This window comes from Vicia villosa, linkage group LG5 (assembly GCF_029867415.1).
Source record: "Vicia villosa cultivar HV-30 ecotype Madison, WI linkage group LG5, Vvil1.0, whole genome shotgun sequence".
In the NCBI taxonomy this organism is placed as follows: domain Eukaryota; kingdom Viridiplantae; phylum Streptophyta; class Magnoliopsida; order Fabales; family Fabaceae; genus Vicia; species Vicia villosa.
Genome location: NC_081184.1, coordinates 104017849 through 104027874, shown reverse-complemented (window position 1 = coordinate 104027874; position 10026 = coordinate 104017849). Strand labels below are relative to the sequence as shown.

At 32.8% G+C, this 10026-nt stretch overlaps 1 long non-coding RNA gene across 7 annotated transcripts; it reads right to left on the bottom strand.

Moving 5' to 3' along the window:
- Nucleotides 1–258: 258 nt before the first annotated feature.
- On the bottom strand, nucleotides 259–4347 carry LOC131601928 (uncharacterized). 7 transcript variants are annotated; one of them, XR_009283887.1, is made up of 8 exons: nucleotides 4025–4347; nucleotides 3525–3717; nucleotides 3311–3446; nucleotides 2932–3196; nucleotides 2109–2242; nucleotides 1902–2010; nucleotides 1575–1821; nucleotides 259–602 (listed from the first exon to the last, which is right to left on the bottom strand). It is a non-coding gene; the product is annotated as an uncharacterized LOC131601928 (long non-coding RNA). The 7 variants fall into 7 exon arrangements; XR_009283886.1 differs by having other exon boundaries at nucleotides 2932–3446; nucleotides 3928–4347; XR_009283890.1 differs by having other exon boundaries at nucleotides 1902–2013; nucleotides 2932–3446.
- Between the last annotated feature and the right edge of the window lie 5679 nt (nucleotides 4348–10026).

Sequence of the window (10026 nt, the reverse complement as noted above, 5' to 3'; positions counted from 1 at the left end):
CCTGCGGATTTACCTGCGGATTTTAGTTAAATTTTCGCAGGTAACACGTTACCTGCGGATTTTCCTGCGGCTTTATGTCCCCAGCTAAAACCTTCGTGGGTAATATTTTCGGCAGGAATTTCCGCAGGTAACTCCGCAGCTAAATCCGCAGGAAAAAATGTGCAGGTAATTCCGCAGGTAATTCTGCAGGTAATTCCGCAGGTAATATATTTTTAAAATAAAAAAAATATTATCTATATTAATATTTGCTACCCTAGCAGTATTACAGGGAGGGGTGTACCATGTGGTGTTGGACTTTTCAGACCATACAGGTCATTAACAATTATCTATTACTGCATAAACAACTGAAACAACAAAAAAAGCATTCATTGTACATTAATCTAATGAAAAAAGAAACACATTTTGAAACAAAATCATGAATAATTGAAAAAATAAGTAAAAAAAGCATACTCAAGAGTGTTTTGACTTTATTGCTTTACAAATGGCCAATGAAATGTCAAAGAAAATACTGAGTTCTACTAAAGTTTCACCGTAGCAGCTGCAATTGGAGACGCTGTGGCTTCCACTTCGGTTCAACCAGTCAACTTGCTGGGCTTGAATATCTGATCATGCAAACTACAACATTACCACATCACAAACATAAATAGGTAATATTCTATCAAAGACATTTGGAATGCTTCATAGAAGATGTCTATAATTTTAAACAAATAACATGTGAAAAATTATATTAGAAGAGAATTAATACGTTGTACATTTTACATCCATCAGTTATTGTCAGTGAGCTGTAGAGCCCAATTGTCTGCACTTGTGACCTTTACATAAAGGTTGTGGGTTCGAATACTGTATTCCATTATATAGTTTTATACTCATTATTTTTAAAGATTACCTTGATTATTTAATATAAACTATTTTTAAAAGTTGAACTTTTAAAATCCTTACCATAATAACCTTTAGGATCCCTATTCATGTGTTTTTGGAAATAATCATTTCTAAAGCTCGTGTGACTAATATTACACTTATTACACAAAATTATATGAGCAAGAACATGGTAATGGCAAGGGTTCCAAATAATATATATTATGATTGAAAACATGCATAATGAAATGATTAAAAACTACAGAACATGTGATGTTTTAGGCTAAGAGGATTAGACCAATGGCTAAAACTTCAATTGCTTTGATGAGATTAAGCCTTATAAATATACTAGGATTAATTTAAATCTATGTGAATGGTTCTAGACATTAAACTCTCTTTGCCAGACGGACCAATTCAGGATGCATGAGTTAGATACCTCAGCAGGTCTTAAATTAGTCGGTAACATAAATAATGGTCGGTTACAGTAATTGTAAGGATTGGGCAGTTGTAGATAGTTGAAATAGTTATTAAATATTTAAATAGAAAGTGGGACCATAAAGAGAACAAATAATAGGGCCAAATATTTTATTATATAATGATTATAAAGGGCAATATTAGTTTTGGTCCCTATAATCAGTACAATCAGTCCAACAGAATTGCAGCCTTGTTCTATTGAAAGAATGTTAAATTCAGTTATGGCAAATATTTTTTAACCTTACCTGACGGAGTGACCTTGGATGGTGAATCCAGGTCCATAATGTTGGTTGGTGGAAGCTCGATACTCAGTACCTTCACCTTTCGGCACTGGAACCACATGTTTATCAGAGTAACTAACAATTTTCATCTTATCATGATCAACCACAGCTGACACATCCTCCAATGGTCTCATATAAAAATTAGCAGAACCATTCATGTAATAGCACTTAACTTTCAATGTCCTTTTGGTTTTTTCCTCTCCAAGCAAACCTAATGTGAAAGTGGAACAAAGAACATGAGATATGTCCAGACCTCTTTTGTTTATCAAGAACATGAGTGTACGTACATACCTTTCCAGCCTCTATCTCTACTTCCTGGATTTTGATGTCGAAAGAAAGAGGGTGCAACAAGCATACAAACAATAGATCATACTTCTCAAAGAATGACATATGACTTTGTCTGCTAATCGGTTGAGAGAAGAAAGGAATGTCAATATCTTGTTATCATTTGAAAATTCTCGAGAAAAATTAAATAAAAATGAAATGAAATATACTTACATGTAAACATGATAGATACCTGAATGCTAATACTTCCACAAATTCTTAGTCTACCTGAATAAATAAAACTCGGTAATCGTCGAAACGATCCAAAACATGGAGCTGTGGCAATTGTGTAAGAATCTGTAGTCTCTCTGAGAAACAAATGTACCATATGCATTTATTAGTAGTATTATATAGGTAAAATTGTTGATGATGGGACAATGGCATCTTGTGAGTGGGGCAAAAGCATGTGACAGTATAGAAAAGACCAATGAAAGGAAAACGAGAAGATAGTGAGTGGATGTGAAATCACATAAATATCCAGAATAGGGATGTGAAATCAAAGATATATGAACTAGACATAAACACCTAAACAAAACAGCAACAACAATACAGTAGTAGCAGTAAACTAGTAATAGTAAAATTGACTAAGAAATTAAGTGCAAGAAATTAAGTTAATACTTGTGCTGAAAAGTTGCAATCATGATTGTTAATAGCCATGACATTCTGATTTGAAATATAGTTTTTAAACCTTGGAGTAACCAGAGTCATAAATTTTAGATACCAATCATGTAAATTGTAATGCAAGTTGAACTAGATAAACTCAATAGTCTATACCAGGTAAGAGCAATGGTGTTGTCAATACTCAACACACTAATGGTGGGACCAACATAACATGGTTATATACTAATTAGTGCATGGAGAGAGCCTAGTAGAGCTTATAAAGTGGGTCAGCAGTAGTATGTCACTAATTGTACTTACAGGGCCACAATATTAAATAACCACAATATTAAAATCAAAATTGGGAGAGGAAAGATACACAAGATTAAGAATGGATTACCGTGTCCGGTTCAACATTGTTGCAGCAGTGAGTAGATGAGAACCACGCTTATGGAGGCAATTACAATGAGCATCAATGTTGAAAGCACATCTTTAGCCAGAGTCGACAACTGTTCTACATTCACTTTTTCAACAGCATAAAAGAAAAACAAAATGGGCTATGGTGGAGTTTTGAGGATAGTGATTGAGATTTTAAAGATTCTCCCACTATGAGAAATCAAATACACAGGGGATATTATGCAAAAAACAGATATCACTAAAATTACCTGAAATCAAATTATAGTTTACAGTATCATGATACAAAGTAATGAAATGAACATCAAAATTATTATATTTGAGCTATATATCATTACATCTACTATATTTATATGTTTTTTTACCAATTTCCCCTCATGCCTGCAAGCAAAGTGTCCATTTTAAGAAGCTCCACAGTCCAATCTATGGTATGAATACAGCTGATGTCACCAATCCAGCATAGCGATAAAGATCTTCATCTTTTAATTCTGAGTATTCTTTCTAATAAAGCACAACAGCTAGTTTTAATTGTTGCCAAAACAACACTTAATATAATATATGAATTCATTACTTATATACCTTGAGAGCATCAGAAACAACATTGTGTTTGCGAATAAAAAGACTGTAAAACTGAGACACCAGCCTAACTATTGCGAACATCACCCAATATTGCTACTCCATCTTCATTACGAAGAAGATAACCTTCCTTTGATATTTTTAACTTGCCTTGGAAAAATATCCATTGACGTAAACCTATGTAGCACCGACACCTCTGAAAAAAATTTCAATGTCAGGGTCGGTGACCGAAACCGCACAACACTTGTGATTATGTTTAATTTGTTCGCTTCTTAAATTATTACCAGTGTCTATGTGTCTGTGCTTCGTAGTGTCGGTAAACAAATCACAATCAATCATATATCTAACCTTAGAAGTAATTCTTAAACTCATTTAACAATATGAAGAGACTAGAAAATCAAAGTACCTTTCCAATTTTAGCGACTTCCAAAGAAGTTTTTTCGAGAATGAAAATAACACCCGCTTTCTCACTAGTTTTTCAAATGAAGGAGCAATTAAAATACCTGCAAGTTCACTATTTTCCTCTGTTTTTGTAACTACCGGCGTTGGTTCTTCTCTCTGAATCGCTGGTTTCTTTGAGTGGATTTGCTCTTCATCTTCTTCACGATCGTACTTCCTTGTTCATTCGCTTCTTCCCCTTCATAGTATAAGCCCACGTCATTTTCGAATCTGCAAATCAACACATGGATCTGAAAGGGTGATGTTTTCGTGATATTGTATGCGAAATTCGAATGGAATTGCTAGAATTTGGAGAAGTTTTTCTGCGGTAACGATGAAGATGAAAACCCTAAACTAATTGGGGTTTATCGGATGAAGAAGAACAAAAAGAGCATAACGTTTAATCAGTAATTAAATAAGATATAATTAAATAAGATAAGATATAATTTATTTTAATTCAAAATAAACAATTAAACAACCAATTGTTAGTTGGTCCAGTGGTGATTGGCGCTGGACTTGGTAGGGAGAACCACGGTTCGATCCCCCACAACTACGATCGGGAGGGGGATGGAACCACTTGATGCCAGAACTCGCCCCCGAACCGGACTAAACCGGTGGTATAAAAGCCAAAAAAAAAAAAAAAAATAAACAATTAAACATATAATTATTTTTAATTAATTAATAAAATAAAAACAATAAGAAAAACATCATCTTAACTTTTTTAATATATATTTACGATTAACAAGAGATCAAAAATACAATTTCTTATAACATATTATATTAAAGTATGATTTCTAAAATTAAAAGTTTAAATTTTAAAAAATAGTAATATAATTATTAGACTAACTTATACTGAATAGATTGCTTAGAATCAAGTATTAATAGGGCATCCATATTAAATTATATTAAAAATTGAATTAAATTACTTTTATAAAATGATAAAATATAAAATGATAAAATGATATATTTCTAATTAAATTCTATGAAAAAATTTACACTATGCATCTTCAATAAACTCAGGCACTAAAATTATTTGTAGATGCTTTGTGATAGAAGGTTCGATTCCTACTCTAACAATTGAATTTAGTGTCTTAGTGGTAAATACTTGGTGCAATATTTGTCAGATTTTTTTTCTCGAACTTTTATATATTTTTTATTTTATTTTTTAAAACTTTCATACCTATTATTAAAATATAAATTGAAGAACTAAATAAATATATATTAAAATTTGCATACTATTTATTTTATTAAAAATTAAGATTGAAATTAAATAAAAAATAAATTGAAATAGATATTTGCAGCGAAATCCGCAGAAAATCTTCCTGCGGAATTACCTGCGGATTTTGTATTATTGTTTGGTTTTATTAAAGTAGCTATCCGCAACTAAATCCACAGGAAAGTTTCCTGCGAAATTACCTGCGGATTTTGTGTTTTGATTAAATATTTTGTTTGAAATATGTATTCCGCAGAAAAATTCGCAGGTATTGCTGCGGAATTTTCTGCCATTTCGTGATCCGCAGGAAACCTTATTTTGTTAATAAAAATCCCAGTAAAATCCGCAGGTATACCTACGGAAAATTTTCCGCAGGAAATTCCGCAGGTAAATCGAGTATTTCTAGTAGTGTAAAATGTCTTAGAAACAACCAAAAAATATACTATTTAATAATTAATTAAATAAGATAAAATTAAATGATGTAATGTGATTGGTAGAAGGTACTCTGCCCAACTTTTTGTGATGGGTAAAGAAGTTGTTCCCTTATTTTTAAATAAATTTTATATCAGTATTAAAATGATAAATTTTTATTGAATTACACTATAAAAAGTGCACTACTACCTTTAACTTTTTTAATTATAAATTCTAAACACAATTTATAATATTTTCAATTTATTAGTATATTTTTTTTATCTATTAGACTAATAGATACGATTTAACACCTTAAAAGTAAATAAATAAGATTTTATAAATTTGAATTTGGGTCTTGGCAATATAATGTCGCTACAATTATCAATATAATAAAAGAACTATTCATTCATATTTATTGTAATGGCAATGTATGAGAGTAAATGAATGAAATAACTTCTATTTATTATATATTTATCATTTTTTTTATTTTTAATATAAAATTGATCATTTATAAAAATATGTATGTAATGATTAAATACAAAAAGATTATTGTAAGATGTGTACTAATTTTGCAGAAACACTTAATCACATTAATGCAGTTTGCAATCAAGAATTCTGGCATACATGTGTTTTATTAACAAACGCCCTTTATTAGGATCGCAAATTTGGTGAAAGATGACCCCATGAAATTCAATCGGTAGGAGAGTCGTCCTAAACTTCATTCAATTACTACTAAATTTTTTTATAAAGCTAAAAAGAAACATTAAAGTTTCTTTCTGTAACGAAGGTATACGTTTATGTTTGCATCAAAGTTTCTTTCTGTATTTTAACAATTAATTAGTTATATTAATATATATAATTAATACTACACATAAAATGGGGGCATCAACCCACACCATATATAACATGGGTCCATCTCTAGTCGCATGTACTAGAAATGGAGGAAATGTTGAATTTTTAAGAGAAATGAGTCATACTTCTAAAGCTTTAAAGTTTTTGGTGGATAAGAGGTGTCAATGTCTCTTGGATCTTTAACATTTAGTCTATTGACATTTGCGACGCTTCGCTCCCCGAAATCATGGTGACAAATAATAAATTTATTTGAAGATAAATTTAAACATTTATATTCTCTATGATTTGACTCTCTATGATTTGACGGGAAAGAGCACGGCGTAGAGTGGGGTTGGAGGTTATTTATTGTAATGGATGGAAAAAGTAGATAACATAAACACCCAATTACGTGTAATTGGGAATAAGAGGGGTATTTTTTTACAACTTTTTAACATGTCACTCAAAATTGATGGTTTTGTTAGGTAAAATATTCAAAAGATATGTTGTCCACTTTTTCCATATTTCAAGAGCATGATGCCAAAAAGATGAGGGCAATGATGTATGAACTATAAATGTTCGGATAATATTATTAATTGAATGTAATTTTCGTTTGGATTTACCGGTTGGAGAAGATGTATGGTTTAATGTAGAATAAAGTTTGACAATTCTACTTTTTTGAGTATTTGAACGTGGCTCTTTATGCATATTTGGGTTCTACTCTCAACTCCTCATAACCATTTTGCACCATTTGAAGCACTTCTTGAGCTGCTAACAATGATTTCTTCACAACCCTCCACCTTTCTCGATTATTTTCATCAAGAGCCAATATGTTCGATGGAAAGCCACCATATGTGTTCATTCTTGCATATAAAAAAATTCTAAAACTCACTTTTCACTTTATGTATCTGTTTACGGGTGTTTTTAGTAAACAAATCACAAATTTTGGTTCACTTGCTGGATTAAACTCGAAAAATTCTAAAGGACATTTTTGTTTGAAAAGCTTAAGAAAGTGTATTAGTGCTTGAAAGTTCAATGTTCGAATTTAGAGCAATATAATAATAATTCAAAGCAGAAAATGCAAGAATACTCAAAAGGGTAAAATACACTTCTCACAAATTATATATATCTTTGTGACTTGGATGTGTGAATTCTAAAGAAAATACAATCAAAATGCAAACCCTTCTCTAGGATTTGTAAATATCCACACTTACGCTCGAGAACCACTAATAAAGAAAGAGAAAACCCTAATTTAGGCTTCCTAGGTACTCATTTATTTATCTATTACAGGTAAGAACCATGCATTTTTGGGTCCAGCTCTTTAACTTCATAGGCATTATTTGAAAACACCTGGCTGATTTGAAATAGGCCTTCCCAATTTGGTGATGATCAGTCACCATTTTTGTTAGTATTTCACCATTTAAAAAGTAAGAATTCAGGTAAACTGTTTGATTTAACACGCGATTTTAAGTTATCTTTGTTCTTTTCAGTAAAAAGTATTTTGCTTAAGGCAATCTCTTTCTGGTTTCTTTTTACGCTCTTTTTGGTATAATTAGTGGTTTCAGGTTTATGAGCATGGATGTCCAAGATTAGGAGCACAAAAGCTGGGACAAGCAAGAAAGGAAGAAAATCCAAGTCAAGGCAGCCCATACGCGTATGGCCCTTCTGATACGCGTATGGCTCAATCAGCCACAAGTCCCATACGCGTTCCTTAAAGTCCAAGGCAAAAAACAAGTCTGATCATACGCGTATGGGAATGTCATACGCGTATGCCCCCTAGCCTATACGCGTCTCATACGCGTTTTGTTGAAATCATGTGCAAAATTGACTCTGCCCATACGCGTATAGGGAGTATCATACGCGTATGAGGCCCAAAATGTTGCCCATCTCAGACCTATATAAACCAGTACTGCGAATTTCACCGGGTTGGACGATTTTTGACTGCAAAGACACGTTCAGAGCGCTGGAGAATTCAGAATTTGGCAAGGGTTTCACATCATTCAAGAGTTTACACAATTGAAGATTGATTCCTCGACAGATTTTGTAATGACAACAATTCTTTTCATTGCTTTGTTTTTTATTATGAGTAGCTAAACCCCCTTTTGCTAAGGGGGGTGACCCTGATTCTGAATGTAATGAATTCGTATTTGTCAATGCATTAATTTCTGTTATTCATTGTTAAATTGATTTGTTCTTGTTATCGTTCTTAATGCGTAAACCGTCAGAAAAACGGATTATGAGTTTTTATAAATATTAAGCTGGGCAGCTATTGTTTATCGACCTGAATAAGAACATTTGATAATAAATATTATCTAGGACTAGAAATATTTTATCTTGACCGAAAAATTCTCGATATCTGAATGCTTGATCATTACCGTAATTGACTATGGACATAGAAGTTAGGGTATGTGTTCAAAGATCTTCTGACTAAGGATTTAGGCTTAGATGCTCTAGAGAACCGGTAATCAATTGCTGTGAAGTATATTATTGCACTGATAAGTCGAAATTATTGCAGGCAGAATCATTCACCTACCCCTAGCATATTACTCATATCTGTTATTCGTTTAACTGATTTATTCGCTCTTTCTGAATTGCATATTTTAATCATTTTCTTATAAACCAAACCATTTACCAGTGATCTTTTGTTTAATTGAAATCATATTCCAACTCTATTTCCTCAAGCAGTCCTTGAGATCGACATTCGGAGAAAACTCCTTTTATCACTACAATAGGCAAAAATAGTACACTTGCTATTTTCCTATCAAGTTTTTGGCGCCGTTGCCGGGGACTGCCAAAGATAATAGAGTTAACAGAATTATTTCAATTAAAATTTTGTTGCTCCGCGACTAAAATTTTATTATGATAGTTACTTTTGTACTTTTATCATACTAACTTCTGTCTAATCTGTTTATGTGAGGTAAGGCCTCAGCTGATTTTCATTTTGACGCAGAACCCGAAAGATCTTTGCGTGCTAGACTCTGACAAGCTAAACGAGAAAGACTGGCAGAAGTAGAAAGAGAGGAAGAAATCATTGTTCACTCCGAACATTCAGATTCTGAGTCAGACACAGGTTCACAACCAGAAGTTCATATCATGGCTGACTTACCTCCTCCGGAAAGACTTTTGGGTGATTATGGCAGAGAAAATAATCCAGCAGTGAGATTGACAATAGTCAATCAACCGGTAAATGTGGCTCACTTCCAGTTGCACCCATCAACCATTCGTCAGCTAGAAAGTAAACCTTTTTCAGGAAAAGTCAATGAAGATGCCAACAAGCACCTACAAAAGTTCCTGACAATGACCACATCATTAAAAATTGAGGGACACTCAGAAGAAGCAAAACGGTTGGTCATGTTCCCCTTCACCTTATCTGAGGACGCCGGAGAATGGTTTTATTCCCTACCTGCAGGAAGTATTACTACTTGGCAACAAATGGAAACAGCATTTCTGAATGAGTATTTTCCAGCCTCTGTGTATATCCGCAAGAGGTATGACATTTTGAATTTTAAACAGAAGGATGGAGAGTCACTGGGAGATGCGTACAAAAGGTTTAAGAGGTGTTTAGTTGCATGTCCCACTCATAATCTGGACGCAACTGAACAAATGCAGAACTTT